Below are 17,192 nucleotides of genomic sequence, written 5' to 3'. Positions count from 1 at the left end.
GTCTCAAATATTCAGACCACCCCTGGAACATTATTTCCTGGACAACCTATTATGGAGAGTCTGAGCATAATCACTGGGGTAATTGGACTGTTATTGACAGGGGTCCTAGAGGACATCTTGAAACAAAATATTCTAATAAGACCGTATCCTTTGGCCAGTCTAGTAGGAAGAATATTTTTTGGAAAACCGGAAGTTTGTTTGGCCCCTATAATTTCTGCACATAAAGGGAAATTAAAAGGACCTTGGATTGTTAATCTTTGGAAGCTAGGGCTTCCCTTCTTCACTTGTACTATTAGCCACGGTGAAATTTATGTAAAACAACATGCTAACCTAACTTGGGCTTCCCTGTACAATAACCAATTCGCATGGACCACTATTTGCATCCGTTCTCCCTACATTCTCTTTGCTACCTCCACCTTACAGATCTGACAACTAGGAAATAATTATAATATCTCTATCTCCCAAGATTGGTTTACGTCCTGCATAAATAATGATAACATCACCCAATTAAATGTCTCCTCCTTGTTAGTACTTAGAGCATCGCAGCCTGGGTTCCTGTTAATAGCTCTGAGACCTATACTCATCCATCAGGACTACATACGCTTTCCAATCTTATTTGACACTGGCACTCTGTTGCAAGGCAAAAAAGATTTTTTGGCCTGTTAATCACGGGCATCCATGCAGCAGAAGGCATTATCACCTCTGCCACTGTAGCTGGAATCAGTCTGCATCATACTATCCAGAGAGCCCATGTCCTTAATAAATTTATGGTCAACACTACCAAAGAATTTGTATTCAGCCAGCCTCAATATTCTTGAGACCATAGCGAAATTTATTGAAAAGCGACAGGAGGCCTTGTTCCTCTACTCTAAACTGCCCTGCGACCCTACCTACCAGCCTATCTGCATGAATGGCATTCCTTATAATCACTCCCAAGCTTGGGATGCTGTCCAGACACACCTTCGCAGTATCTTTTCTTCTCACCTCTCTGACAATATAGATTTATATATGACTTTGTACCAACAGCTACAACATACAGAGCATCAGCTTAAAAACGAATGGGCTGATTCCTGGGAAATGTGGAGCGACCTAAATCCTTTCTCACTTACAGCTAGCACTCATCTCAAATTCTGGATAACTTTGGGAGGAGAAATGTTTTTACTGTGTCTCTTTTAATGTCTTTGCAGAATCACCCTCCAAGCCATCCAAAAGCAAAAAAAGGACCAGGAGCTCGTCATGATGGTCCTTGAACATGAAGCTAAAAGAACCAAGAAAAACAAAAAGGGGTACTGTAGGGGATAAGCTTAGGAATCCCCTGGGCTTACACCAATGGGTTAACAAGGCATAAAGAAATACAAAGCCATACAATGCTCACACCTGAGTTTGGGTAAACCAGATTGGCAACCCAACAATAGGGAGGCACAAAGGCGCCAGGACTAGGGAGGTGCAAAGGAACCCCAAAATAGAGAGGGGATGCAGAGCCCCCAGAAATAGAGAGGGAGGGGCAAAGGCCCCAAATAGGAACCGTGCAAAGGTGCCTAAAACATAGGTATATGAAATAAACAAGATTAGATGTTCAGGGTGGAAGCACCCCCAATTTAGTACTATAGAAGAAAAGCTGCTTTCATAGGAGGGTAGGGCCAGGTTAGGTAAATTGGTGAATTGGACTAAGGACCACTGCGCTGCAGGCAAAGCAGCCCAGAGCGGAGATGGTTAACAAAAGAAAAGGTGCCTTATTAACCCTGAGGTTATTCCCCCTATCTATCTCATCCCCTAGGCTAGCTAAGTTAAACAGACACGCGCCTCCTGTCTGCCGTTAACAACCATCTGCCCGGCTCCAGGAGTTTGTTTTATATTGACCCAAACCCCAAACGCCGTATATCTTCAAAAACCCCCTTTTCCCTCACGTCCCCAAGTTAATGTCCCCAGTCTTTGTCTCTTTGTACATGCCTATCACATTTGTAAGCCTTCTGATCTAAATAAATATGGGGCAAGGACTCTTATTAGGGGCTCTTGTCTTTTCCCAGACATTAGCCATGTCTTACTTTAATCCTGCATCCACTTTTTTTTTTTTTTTAAATGTTTATTTATTTTTGACAGAGAGACAGAGCATGAGCAGGGGAGGGGCAGAGAGAGAGAGGGAGACACAGAATCCGAAGCAGGCTCCAGGCTCTGAGCTGTCAGCACAGAGCCGACACGGGGCTCGAACTCACAAACCGTGAGACCATGACCTGAGCCGAAGTCGGACGCTTAACCGACTGAGCCACCCAGGGGCCCTGCATCCACTCTTTTACTGGCCAAAAGGGAACTTTATACTTTAAAGTCTACAACAAAAACCAAAGCTGGAGGCATCACAATCCCGGACTATAAGATGTACTACAAAGCTGTTATCACCAAGGCAGTATGGCACTGGCACAAAAACAGACACTCAGATCAATGGAACAGAATAGAGAACCCAGAAATAGACCCACAAATGTATGGTCAACTAATCTTTGACAAAGCAGGAAAGAATATCCAGTGGAATAAAGACAGTCTCTTCATCAAATGGTGTTTGGGAAAACTGGACAGCAACATGCAGAAAAATGAACCTGGACCAGTTTCTTACACCACACACACACACACACACATATACACACACACCTCAAAATGGATGAAAGACCTAAACATAAGACAGGAAGCCATCAAAATCCTCGAGGACAAAATAGGCAAAACCTCTTTGGCCAATCTTACTTAACATGTCTCCAGGGGCAAGGGAAACAAAAGCAAAAATGAACTATTGGGACCTCATCAAGATAAAAAGCTTCTGCACAGTGAAGGAAACACTCAGCAAAACTAAAAGGCAACTGACAGAATGAGAGAAGATATTTGCAAATGACATATGAGATAAAGGGTTGGTAACAAAAATCTATAAAGAACTTATCAAAATCAATATTGGGGCCCCTGGGTGGCTCAGTTGGTTAAGCATCTGACTTCAGCTCAGGTCATGCTCACAGTCTGTGAGTTCGAGCCCCATGTTGGGCTCTGTGCTGACAGCTCAGAGCCTGGAGCCTGCTTCAGATTCTGTGTTTCCCTCTCTCTCTGCCCCTCCCCTGCTCGTGCTCTGTCTCTCTCTGTCTCAAAAATAAATAAAAACATTAAAAAAAATCAATATCAAAAACAAATAATCCAGTGAAGAAATGGGCAAAAGACATGAATAGACACTTCTCCAAAGAAGATATCCAGATGGCCAACGGACACATGAAAACATGCTCAACATCACTCATCATCCAGGAAATACAAATCAAAACCACAATGAGATACCACCTGACACCCGTCAGAATGGCTAAAATGTTACAACTCAGGCAACAACAGATGTTGGTGAAGATGTGGAGAAAAAGGAACATTTTTGCATGGCTGGTGGGAATGCAAACTGGTGCAGCCACTCTGGAAAACAATGTGGAGGTTCCTTGAAAAAATTGCACTACTAGGTATTTATCTAAAGGAAACAAGATTGCTGTTTTGAGGGAGCACTTGCATCCCAATGTTTACAGCAGCACTGTCAACAATAGCCAAAATATGGAAAGGATTCAAATGTCCATCGACAGATGAATGGATAAAGAAGATGTGGTGTGTGTGTGTGTGTGTATGTATATATACATATGTATATGTATATATATATATGTATATGTATATATATACTGGAACATTACTCAGCAATCAAAAAGAATGAAATCTTGCCATTTGCAACAACACGAATGGAATGAGAACATATTATGCTAAGTGAAACAAGTCAGTCAGAGAAATATCAATATGATTCCATCCATATGTAGAATTTAAGATCCAAAACAGATGAACACAAGGGGTGGTAAGCAAAAATAATGTACAGAGAGGGAGACGAACCATAAGAGACTCTTAAATACAGAGAACAAACTGAAGTTTGCTGGAGGGGTTGTGGGTGGGGTGATGGGCTATGTGGGCAAGGGGCATTAATGAGCACTGGGTATTGTAAGTAAGTGATGAATCACTAAATTCTATTCCTGAAATCATTATTACACCATATGTTAACTAATTTGGATTTTTTTAAAAAAAGGTGAAAGAATTAATGATTATTAATTCTGACTCATGGCTCCTCACTGGACCATTGCTTTTCCTCCCTATCTTTCTGACAAGCCACAGAAATCTACCTGCTTAGAGGCCGTACCCAACGTTCTAATCAACCAACACAAACAACCAGGCTTTCTGATAAATAAGAGTGCACTGTTTACTTTAAAGGAGTAGTCTCTATATGGGAATTCATTACCTTTCTTCAAAAAGCACCGTTGCAAATTGGTTCTACATAAGGAAACTCTGATGCTAGCAGCAGATAAGATTCTGGAAAAAATCATGCTTTCTGCTTTTCTCCTCCTAAACATTTTTTTTCAAGTTAATTTCCATGAAAGCCTAAGACAAAGCCACTTACAAACACAAGGAAATGCAAAAGTCTGTTAATACAATGTTATGGTTGAACATGTAAATGTATCAAAGGTCAAGTTTCAGTTGCAGTTCCTATAGCAATTGTAACTTGGCCACTTAACCCTTCAACAGTAACAACCCAGAGTACCCACAACCAAGGAAAGCATTTCTGTAGCAACTCTAGAACTTTCTGCCACTGAAAGGTTTTGGCTATTATGTTGCACTTGTTTTTGTTGTGTTTACTCACATCAGTATGTCAAAAGCATCCCATCTAGGTTCTACTACTGAAAACTCTTCAAATTGGCCTCCCTGTGTAAGTGGTGATGGCTTTAGCCGCATGTACCTAAAATTGTCCATTTTACCCAATAGCACTTTAATGTGTCTTTACAGTTGAATGGACAAACACAATAAAACCTCGTTTCTACAATTGAATGGAGAAACACAAATCCTCTTTAGTAAACTGGGAGACTATTACTAACACGGTGGTGTAAATCAGAAAATTTAGGAGTATTCACCACACAGCAAATGAACTCAAAGTGAGAAACATATAAAAATTAAGAGCCAAGAGGCGCCTGGGTGGCTCAGCGGGTTAAGGGTCCAACTTCGAGTTCGAGCCCCGCATCGGGCTCTGTGCTGATAGCTTGGAGCCTGGAGCCTGCTTTGGATTCTGTGTCTTGCTCTCTCTCTCTCTCTCTCTGCCCCTCCCCTGCTCACGCTCTGTCTCTCTCTGTCTCAAAAATAAATAAAACATTAAAAAACTTTTTTTTTAATTAAGAGCCAAAAGACAGGAAGTGATGGGCACAAAGTTGTGGGTGTGGTTTTATGGCAACTACTAAAGTAAAACAACAACAATGTAAACCCTGGATAAATTTTGCTTTAAAAGCAGAGGTATAAATGATTTTTAGGGGCTCCTGAGTGGTTCAGTTAGTTGTCTGACTCTTGGTTTTGGCTCTGGTCATGATCCCAGGGTCATGGGATCAAGCCTCATGTCAGGCTCTTTGCTGAGCATGGAGCCTACTTAAGATTCTCTCTCTCCCTCTCTCTCCTTCTCTCTCTCTCTCTCTCTTGCTTCTGTCGGCCCCTCTCCCTGGCTCACACTCAATTTTCTCTCAAATAATAAAAAAAAAAGATTTTTAAATACATGTAGCAGGAAAACTAGAAAGACAATAAACATAATTTCATATTCAGATAAGAATTAGTGATCTCTGAACTTGTCTTCTTTGTATTCAAAACTCAGTAAAACAACGCAACGTTATGCCAGAATCATAATGAGGGATCAAATGGTCAGTCTATACACTCAGAGTGAAGTGAATAATTCTAGAATATGTATAACAAGGGCCAACAAACTATATCCCATGGGCCAAATACAGTCTGAAGTCTGTTTTTTGTAAATAAAGTAATAAAACCCAATACCTTTAAATACTGTCTATGGCTGCTTTCATGCTACAGTAGCAGGCAGATTGAGTAGTTATGACAGAAACCCAGTGGGCTGGCAAAGCCTAAAATATTTATAGTCTTTACAGAAAATTCAGCCAAAAAGCTTAAATAAAACTAGACATAGATCCACTGCCTGGAATATACAACTTTCTATGTTGGTTGAGAAGTGGACAATTTAAACAAACAAACAGACATGGGCTAGAAATGCCCACTTATTTTATTCTACTTTTAGGCCACAAAGTTACCAAATTTCAACCATGATGTAGAGAAAACTTCCCCTCTAAATTCTTCAGAAAAGTTGATATGATTTCCTCTATTGAATAATCTAAGCCACTAATGTACAGGCTTGATACATTTTAAAATCTATGTCTTACTGGATTTAAAGATTAAGGTTCAAATGCCCTATACTCGAAATCCAAATATTAAAAAGCATACTTATGGTTTTTTTTTTACTTTATGGATATTTTTTTAATCAAAAGTCAAGTAGAAATAAAACACTTATGAAAAATAATTATATGATACCCCAAGCAAAATTTTTATTATTTAATAACCAAGTTCTAGAGAAATGAAGAAGAATAGACAAGATGCCGATATTCAGGATAGCATGAAAGAATGCCAGAAGGAACTTAGTAACACGTGATTTTGTTAAAAAAAATTAGTAAGAAGTAAATAGCTGTATTAGTGGAAGGAAATGTAGAAATAGTTTCTGAAGTTTTGACAAGGGAAATTTAGGCAAACTACTATAAAACACAAAGCCATAAGAAGAACCAAGCTATGTAAAATTAAGACAAGAAGTCTTGAAATTTGTGTTGAGGTAATATCCTGAATAATGAAAGCATTTACAGCAAAAGACAAAAAGATTGCATATTTTTCAGAAAAAAAAAAATGTCAAGCCTGGAATTGTAGAATGGTCAATTTAGCTTCATACCTAAATACTCAAGTGACTCATCAAGAAATCAATTGTCAACTGCTTAGAAGATTCAGAAGATACAAAATAATAACCAATATGACTTTGGCTTCCTGAAAAACACATTTAGCCCGACCAAGATCATTTCTACGTTACAGTGACAAGGATAGTTGATGGGAGTCAGCTGAAGTCTTTCACTCAACTGCTTATGACAGGCATCTTCTAAGAAAGACAAATATGGTTTAGAAAAACACACAGACACTCATAGAACTGCAAGATGGGAACCACCAGAAACAGGCTAGTTTGAATTGAGATGTGCCATTAAGTCTTTGAAGATTTAGTAAAACCAAAACCAAAAACAAAACATAAAATGTCTCATTAATGACCATATGTTATATATTGAAATGATAGTATTTTGTATGTACTGGGTTAAATAAAATATATTATTAAATTAATTTCACCAGTTTTAAAATATTTTAATGTGACTATTAGGAAATTTTAAATTACATGTGGCTTGAATTTGTGTTTCACATGATATTTCTACTGGATAGCACTGTCTGTAATACAGATGGATGCTGAACCCAGGAGATTATGGGAGAATATCTTATCCTACCTGAGCATTAGTTTTTCCTATGCAAGGGGCGTGGTAAGGTTGAAAGGTTGGTGAGTGGGATGGGGGATGGGACAGTTCTTCTATGGGCTGTTGAGCAGGTGTGTTCCCTGCACTGAAGTGTGTTTAGCATTTCTAGGTCCTACCCACTAATGCTTCCCCATGTCTAGTCATGATAGCCAAAAAACGTCCCTCTCATAGATCCAAATGTTCCTAGCCTGAGGTGGGGTTATAATAGCCCATGCTGAAAACTAGTGGGCTAGGAGATTGCTCATAAGGTCCTTGCCAGTGCTGAATTTTTATAACTGTACAGTGTGATTTTATAAAAATCCTTTTTTTGGTCTTGGTTTTATAAAAATTACTTTTTACTAATATATTAATCCAGTATATAATCACAGCTTCCTCAAGGGTTGAACTATAAAACCATTCTTAGTGTGTATCCTGTATAATTTTTTAAGTTTGTATGAAGTTCATTCATCTAGCATTCTAGCACTTAGCACCCGCTGTTTTTTATTTCATTCATTTGTATACATGTCTTGTGCTCCAAGCAGGATCATAAACTCTGATGGCAGGAACAGTTTCTTACACAAACTTTCTCTCCTATAACATATGAATAATAGATACCAGTGAAGTAAAGGGATCCAGCAGTTAGGATAGCTTTCTGGATTGAGTTAGAACCTGGTGTTATTTAATATTTTCAGCAGTTGTGACAATGATGGTAGAATATATCATTCATTTGAAACTCGACCACATGCTACTTTATGTGGTATGAAACTTTCATAGATTTAAATTTGATTACTCAAAGTAAGAAGAATTACTTGAGGGCAGAGAATTACTTACTGTGGTAACAACAATATTTAAAAAAAAGCTTTTCGATATCACATACATTTTCTAATTAAGAACTGAAAGGACCCTACAAAGCAGATACTGTTACCATCTCCATTTTGCTGAAGAGGAAACTGTGGCTTAAGGAGATTGACAACATGATGACGGGGGGGGGGGGGGGGGGGGGGGATGTCAAAATTTCAATCTAGAACTGGAATTTAGTTCACCTGATGCTAGACCAATGGTTTTTATGTCACTTTACGACACTGTAATGTCTCTTCCTTTGTGTCTGTCGTACTTCAGGTTCCCACAGAAGTTGACCCCAAGGGAAGGATTTGGGTGGAAGTTTGGGGAGGTGCAGAGAACACCTGAAGGGAAGTAGAGATGTGATATAAGGAAGGGAAAGCATCTAGCAAGGGATGATATTAAGTCAACTACCACTACACGCACATAGGCCTTAATTTCTCAAGGAAACACTGGAAATGGTGTAACACCCAACTGTTGCGAGCTGAAGTGTGTTCCCCTCAAAATTCATGTGCTGAAACCCTAACCCCCAGTGCCTCAGAATATGACTATATTTGGGGACAGGGCCTGAAAGAGGTGACGGAGTTAAAATGAGGGTATTATGGTGGGCTCTAACCCAAAGTGACTCATGTCTGTACAAGAAGAGAAAAATATGGACACACAAAGAGACACCAGGGATGTGCACACACAGAGGAAAGTCCATGTGGGTAGCAATGAGAAGGCAACCATCTACAAGCCAAGGAGAGAGGCCTCAAAGAAATCGGACCTGCCAATACCTTGATCTTCAACTTTTAGCCTCCAGAACTGTGAGAAAACAAATATCTGTTGTTTAGGCCACCCAATCTGTGGTATTTTGTTATGGCAACAAGAGCAAACAAATATACAATGCTTCAGAATTTTCCCTCCCAAGTAGTGAAGGAGTTGGTGTACTTGTACTTGAGGTTTGCCCTCTGTACTCATCGTTCTATGTATACATTGTCTCCTTGTCAAGCTTAAGCTTCTGTCTGGGTCCCTGACCTGCAAACCACGTTGACTGTCCTCACCTGCCTCCTGTTTCCTACCCTCCCCCCTCCATCCTTGTTCTGCTCTGTCCCAGTATTGCTCCTAGCCATGTATAGTCAGCAACACATCCATTTCCATCTGAATACGACATTTAAAGATAGCCCTCCCCAGCTAGGACTCAGGTAGAGGGATGTTTTGGAAATAGCATCAGAATTCAAAAGAGTTGGACGAGCTGGAATGAAGTGTCCAGAATGGATTTGAATAGCAAACACACTACTTTATGCAGCAGTGTGCCATTTCAGAAAGATAAGAGCCATCAGTTACAGCAAAAGACTTAGAATTCAAATGGAATCTGAAAGCAGAATATAACACAGTTACACAATGTTAGTGTCATTATTGCAAGTAAAGAGCACAGAGCTGACATAGAACAAATGAGGGGTGGGTGTGAACACACATTTTAATCATTGCACCAATAGTGCTTGGTGGTAATGTTGTTATTATCCATCTAGAGAACAAGAGGATAGCATGCTGGAAGAAGAAATTGATTTTTCCATTACACAGGGGCAACAATTATATCTAGTTTGGAATCCTGTGAAATGATGTATGAAATTGTAATATTGAAAAGAGGTAAGAAATGAGTAATAAAGATGGTTTAACTTTGTTAAAAAAAAACTTTGAGGAGAGCCTGATGAAAGTTGGAGAATGAAGGTCTGCAACAACGCTGGTTTTGAAGTGGATTGAAGATCAACTGTAGTCTATTCCCACTGAGAATTTAAAAGAGAAGAAATAAATTTACAAAGTTGAAGGAGAGATTTAACTGAGCCTCACAAACTTTGAGGGTCGGAGTGAAACATTAGAAAATGCCATGAAAGGTTAAAAAAACTCTCTCTCCTGGGGCCTTTAAGAACAAAGGCGATGGATCAACCTTTACAATGGATCTTGGGAACCAGCCCATCTACTTTATCACAGTGAGAACAAGTAATTCCAAAGTAGTACAGTTCTTGGACTCTGAGTGGTATTTAAGAATTCAGTGACAATTTAGCTTGCCTACAACTTCTTTATTTAAAGCCTGACCTAATCTCTCCCAGAACTGCAGATTCAAATGTATTTCTGTGGCCTGGATAGACAATTATCTTGGTGGAGTTATGTAAGGTCTTTTTGTGGAGGAGGGAGATAAGCCTCTCAGAGATTTTCGACCTTTGTGTTAATTTTTTTTATATTATTGAGGTAAAATTCACATAACATAAAATAATCCATTTTAATGTGCACAATTCAATAGCATTTAATACATCACGATGAAACATTATCACCTTTATCAAGTCCCAAATTTGTGTTGATATTTACAATGAGGACAATCTTCAGTACATCTCCCTGTGAGGCTTCCTAATAAAATAATGATGTGGTACAGAATTTGGAAATCTGAAGCATTCCAGTAAACTTCCATTTGGAATTAAAAGAGCCACTTAGTACATGGATGGTACATGTTTATGCTTGATAAATGAATGATAATAAAATAAGGTAGGGTATTATTGACCACCAAGGTAAATTAAACTCTCCAATTAGAGAGTGTCCTAGGGGATAAATCCTATCTCTTCATTTTAGCTTCTGGAAAAACATAAACATACTATATTCCAAAAGGTACATTTCAAATAAAATTTGATTACTGTTAATTATTGAAAATTCAATCTTTAATGCGCAATTTGGTGAAACTTCAGGAAAACTAGTATAAAAGCCTATCTTTCAATGTTTACCACTTATTATGTGATATACTGGAAAAATGGTAAATGCAATGACAAGATAAACATTAGTCATCAAGTAAAAAACATGCAATTATATATTTTATAGATAAGTACATAGGAATTAACGAACATTTAAAAGTAATAAAACTAAACACAATGGGCTTTGACTATGCAAAAATATAAATGCTTGGAAAAGATAGCAAAAGGAGCTGTCTTCTGACCCCCATACCAAAAGCGTAGGGAGAGGATATATTACAAGCTGCTGTTCTCTCTGCACATGTAAGGATTAATGAATGGGAAAACCAAACTGGGAGAAAATACATTTCTATTGTTTAAGCTACATGGTCTGTGGTACCTTTTATGACAACTCTAGCAAATTCATGCAGTTGAAGTAACATCTACAAATCCAATAAGCATTTAAAGTAAGGCATATGTTGCCAGCAAAGAAAGATAATCTTTTAATAAGCTGTCCAGCAGAGTTTCTCTAGTTTTTGTATCTTCTATTCCAAGAAGCAGTATCAAAGAACCTGTGCCTCACCATGTTGGAAAAACAAAGCCGTTCTCCCTCTTTATTCTAAGAGAAACACACTGCATATATTTTAAAAAATGTTTATTTATTTTGAGAGAAAGAGAGCATGCACGTGTGCTATGTGAGAGTAGGGAAGGGGCAGAGAGAAAGGGAGAGAGAATTCCAAGCAGGCTCCGTGCTCAGCACAGAGCCCAACTCGGGGCTCAATCTCACAAACTGTGAGATCATGACCTGAGCCGAAATCAAGAGTTGAACACTCAACAGACTGAGCCACCCAGGCTCCCCTGCAGGTATGTTTTAAAAAATATTTTTACGTCATGTAAGTTTTAAGAACATAAGAGTGGCAGTGCTGGGAATCCATTTTATTGAGAATTCTTTTCCATAGCTATTTTCATTGTTGTAATTGTTATAATAGACCTGCATCTATTAGACCACTATTTCTGAGGGCCACTACTTTTACACAGACCACCAGAGGAAAATTATTAGTTTAGTCTTCATAGCAGACCGTGAGCAATGTGTCTTATAGGAGATACCACTGATTGCATTTGAAACTTTGGGGGCAAGGTGTAGATTGTCTACTGTTTTTGTATCTCCATGTAGCTCCTTCATAGCAACAGCACAGATAAATTCAATTGTCCTTACTTCTTTTTGCATGGTTCTTGTTCATAAAGGCAATCTATCTTCTGGACAGAAATTCAGCTGCTGAATTTTTTAGGCTTCCATTATAATTGTTATTTAATTACAAATTTGATGACTACATGTCGTCTTGGAGAACTCTTGGGACGTATCTATAAAATGAAGATAGTAATAGCTTCTAGAGCCCAGAGCCAATGCCCACCTGAGGTTTGGTCCAGCTGTGAGATCTCTGAATGTGTGGATTTTATGGCAGTTCAGCTACTGTGTCATAGTAATGCCATTTCAATGCTTTTTGCAAGCCAGTTCCCATTTTAGTCATTTGCAAATGCATTATTACTTCTCAAACTGTAGGAGAAAACCCTAGGCTAGCCACAGAAAATTGGGTCATATCCCGATTCTTGTCTAGAGAAATGCCCCTGTGGCGGTGAACAGAGTCTCTGGTGTAGTTCTCAATAGTTCTATCCATATTTTTCCACATAAACATTTATATAATAATGTGTTCTAGTAAAAACATAAATAGAAGCCAAAGAGTCTCCCTTAAAAGTCCCTAATCATGACAGCAGTCACAGTCAGCTCTGTTGTCTGCTCTGTAGCCGAGCGGGAGTTCATGAAGCAGGTGCCCACCTGTACTGCCACCCTGGATCCAGTGCAGCCAGAAAGGACTGGACTAAGACTGATAAGATTTGCCCAAGTGTCTGAATGTCCAGGTGTGCTCTGAGGGCATACAACACTGTCTCTAAGTGATCTGCCTCTATTCATTGTTGCATCATCCATAAACTTCTTCCCCAGGATTATTTTCAATTAACTGCACTTCAGAATGGTCATGGATCCAGATAGGTTGGCCACTGCTTCATTCTATGATGTAAGCACTGTGTGTAGGTCTGTTTTGCTTAACCATGTTGACGAAGGACAGGGCGTCAGCATGGCTACCTGAAATTCACTGGTGGCTTCACTGGTGGTGAAAGAGGAATTTCACCTGTAGTTTCCACCTTTTCTACAGCCAAAGCCACTACTTTTTCTCTGAAAAAGTATTTAGTTGATTAATGTACAATTCCCTTTTTGTCATTTTCTATGACACTGCCATGGGGAAAAGCCCACGTGAAACAGAGTGGCTAAGGCGGAATCAAACAGCTTAAATGATTACACACTGGATTAAAGATCTGGGACAAAGGTAACACATCTATATTTTTTATATGCTATATTTGGAGCATCCTTTCTTCAGCCTGTATCATGAGCAATTATATATTTTAGATTTTTTGTTCAATTACAATTGTTACTATAAGGGTGGCAGCCTAAACTGTTACTATTTTTTATTTTTTATTTCTTTTCTTTTTTAAATTTTAAAAATTTTATATTTGATTTTTCTCTAGATTTTCAGTTGCTTCATCTAAACTTCATTTCCTTTAAGTAAAAATGAGGGTTTTTTCCCCCTTAAAGAGTTTTTGTCTACGTCAAAGAAAATAATGCACACTAAATGAAAATGTTCAAAATATTGTCTCTACCACTGGCAAAATTACCTGCCTGCTTTTGCTGTTCGCATCCAAACTCAGCTACAGTAGTAATGACTGTATATCACAGAGCTCAGGGGCAGGTCAGTGGCCATGATGACATGATGCACACCCCAGTGGTAAAATGACAAACACCGACATGCACCTTGCTTTAGCAGCAATGGCTACCTTTTGCAATTACTGAAGAACAGCTTTAATCTATTAGGAATTAAATTTTCTCTTTAAACAAAGTTGCTAAACATTTCCCCCCAAATTTCATATGTGGCAAGAGCAATTTAGGGAGCTTAAAATTAAAATTTGGTAAGGAAGCTCATAAAAGTGACCTCCTATGTTTAGTGCTTTTGAACTTAAGTAATAGGAACATAGGTTTAACAACTAAAGGATTGCAATATTTAAGCTTTTGATTCTTTATGTATCATAAACTGAGGTCACCTAGTTTTTACTGTCAATATCGAATTTTAGTATTTTGTTTTATTTTTCAGTTTTTACTCTAGCATTTTTTACCCTCGATATTGAATTTTAGTACTTTGTTTTATTTTTCAATTTTTACTCTAGTATTTTTAAAAAGTTTCTTAGATTTATAAATCTCACTAATTTCTGTCAACATAGGTGAGGATTCATCTTATTGCATGCTATCCTTTTATGGAGCAAGAACCAAAGTTCAGCAATTCCCCATTAGTTTACCTCTGGTTTCAAGCCAGGATAAACTGTAAAGAAAAGGCTTCTTCTGACACATGTGTTTAATCTTGACTGATGCATTATCAAGAATTCCACTGGTACCTTCTGGAATCCTGAGCACAGGAACTCTTTGATTTTTCATCCGCAACGATATGCACATTTGACTCTATTTCTCATTTTTGATGGGTCATTTCTCCAAGAATTTCAAATCACTAACCGATAATCACAAATTTCTTTTCAGAATTCCCATCACTGTCCTTCATGTTCTTATTTTCACGTTTATTTATTTTTGAGACAGAGAGAGACAGAGCATGAACGGGGGAGGGGCAGAGAGAGGAGGAGACACAGAACCGGAAGCAGGCTGCAGGCTCCAGGCTGTCAGCCCAGAGCCCGATATGGGGCTCGAACTCACGGACCGGGAGATCCTGACCTGAGCTGAAGTCGGACGCTCAACCGACTGAGCCACCCAGGCGCCCCCTCATGTTATTTTCAAATGAGGTTTCACTGTGAGTGCTCTGATACCATCTCTAGTATTCAGTCAAAGAGTCATGCCATGCTTGCATATTCATCTAAAGCAAGCATTCTTCAGGGCGCCTGGGTGGCTCAGTCGGTTAAGCCTCCGACTTCAGCTCAGGTCACGATCTCGCGGTCCGTGGGTTCGAGCCCCGCGTCCGGCTCTGTGCTGACAGTTCAGAGCCTGGAGCCTGTTTCAGATTCTGTGTCTCCCTCTCTCTCTGCCCCTCCCCCGTTCATGGTCTGTCTCTCTCTGTCCCAAAAATAAATAAAAAACGTTGAAAAAAAAAAAATTAAAAAAAAAAAAAAAGAAGAAAGTGATGAAATAAAGCACCAAATTGTCAGAATAACTCATGAACTGTTTTTTGATTACAATAGTTCTATGATAGCTCTGGACAGATTACTTGATTAGAAGATCTAGTGTAAATTACCTCTGGGAAAAGTTCAACCACAGTGGAAAGCTGATAGAGGGTGACAAGGGTAGCAACAGAAGAATGGAAAGAAAAACACAAAAGAAGGGTGTGTGTGTGAAGTTCATTTGTTGGCAAAATAGGGTGTTTGAGCATTGGCTGAATCTGAGAGGAATTACGCAGAAATGAGAGAATGAAAGTAAGTGGAACTGAGGCTCTGGAGGAGTTCAGAGGGAATACAGTTGGTAAGAAAGATGGAGCAGTCAGCTCTGAACCCAGGAAGGTTATTCATCCTCTAAAAAGGAGGAGGGGCACCCGGCTGGCTCAGCCAGAGGAACATGCAACTCTTGATGTCCTGCCCATGAGTTCAAGCCCCACACAGGGTGTAGAGATTACTTAAGAAAATGAAAAAGAAAGAAAGAAAGAAAGAAAGAAAGAAAGAAAGAAAGAAAGAAAGAAAGAAAGAAAGAAAAAGAAAAAGAGGTAAGAGTGGAGGAGGAGGTAGATAAATTTGCAGGTTGGAACAGAACCTGAGATAGATATTTGGTTACTTTCCTTTTCTTTAAGGAGTAAGAGCCAAGATCATATTTTGTTACTTAAAGAGCCACAAGTAAAGGAAGGTGTTCCTGAAAAGGAGTAAACATTTGTAAACACTGTTTTAGATAAGAAAAGAAATAAACTAGAACTAGCAAAGAAGCTGAAAGTAGAAGTCCAGCTGAGGTTAAAGCTGGATTTGTACTATCCTCATTTAACACAAATACCTGGTTTTCTCCAGCAACACCTGACTGTCTGTGGTTGGAGCAGGGAAAGTGGATTGTTGACAAGATCCACATGTGGGGGTTACAAACAATGGACTTGGGGGAAACAAATGGAAAACATGGGGATATAAGAAACTGACAAAGGAATAAAGTAAGGGACCTAGGCTGCACAGAAAAAAAAGGAAGCCAGGAGGAAACTCACGTACTATAAAAATGTGTGTGTGTGTGTGTGTGTGTGTGTGTGTGTGTGTGTGTGTGTGGTATCAGCAGAGAGGAGTCAAAAAATGACTAGAGGTCTCCCTGCATTGGAATAGGAGCTTTGGTAGGAGAAAGAAAACAAGAGAGCTGGAAATAAAGAATGTCACTCTATGGGACTCGTGGGTGGCTCAGTCAGTTAAGAGCCCGACTTTGGCTCAGGTAATGATCTCAAGATCCATGAGTTTGAGCCCTGTGTCAGGTTCTGGGCTGACAGCTCAGAGTCTAGAGTCTGCTTCAGATTATGTGTCTCCCTCTCTCTCTGCCCCTCCCCCACTCGTGCTCTGCCTCTCTCTCTCTCTCTCTAACAATAAACATTAAAAAAAATTAAAAAAAAAAAAAACCAATGTCACTCTACACGTGTGACGGTCACATTTAGATGCAGGAGTCTGGAACAATTTGGAAGCCTTAGGATTGGCCTTGGAAGTAGGTTTCTAAAAATACAGGGTTTAGTGCTTGAAACAAAAGCTAATGAAGATGTGAGGTCAAGGCACTAGAGTGTTGTGTGTCTTTCACATGGGTGTTGAACTTGAAGAGACTCTCAGAACTTGGAAAGGAAAGGACATGTGAGTTACATAGTTGCCAAATACCAGATAATGATCTGGAGGTGAAAGGTAATAGCAACAGGGACTGACAAAAGTTGCAGAAGTTGCAAAAGAGGAGAGGCTTTCTTTTGGTGACAATGTAGAGATCCACCTGAGCAATATGGAAAAGTGTGACAACCACTCACAGGGTGCTTCTGAGGCTCACATGAAGTAAGGAATTGTACAAGCGTTCCAAGGAGTGTAAAATAGAATTTAAATACAAAGGATTACTATTATTACTATTATTATTATTATTTTGTGTACAAAATTATGTATAGGTATTAGAGCCTGTACACACACACACACACACACACACAAATTATCAGTCTTATATGCTATCAATACG

At 39.1% G+C, this 17,192-nt stretch overlaps 1 protein-coding gene across 2 annotated transcripts in view; it reads right to left on the bottom strand.

The window, feature by feature from the left end:
• FAR2 (fatty acyl-CoA reductase 2) overlaps positions 1-17,192 on the bottom strand; it is a 153,081-nt gene that overhangs the window by 116,858 nt on the left and 19,031 nt on the right. The gene's annotated exons all lie outside the window — the stretch shown is intronic.

This window comes from Panthera onca, chromosome B4, assembly GCF_046562875.1.
Source record: "Panthera onca isolate mPanOnc1 chromosome B4, mPanOnc1 haplotype 2, whole genome shotgun sequence".
NCBI classification, from domain to species: domain Eukaryota; kingdom Metazoa; phylum Chordata; class Mammalia; order Carnivora; family Felidae; genus Panthera; species Panthera onca.
The sequence above is the reverse complement of the archived record's forward strand: the minus strand, read 5'-3'. Positions and strand labels throughout refer to the sequence as shown.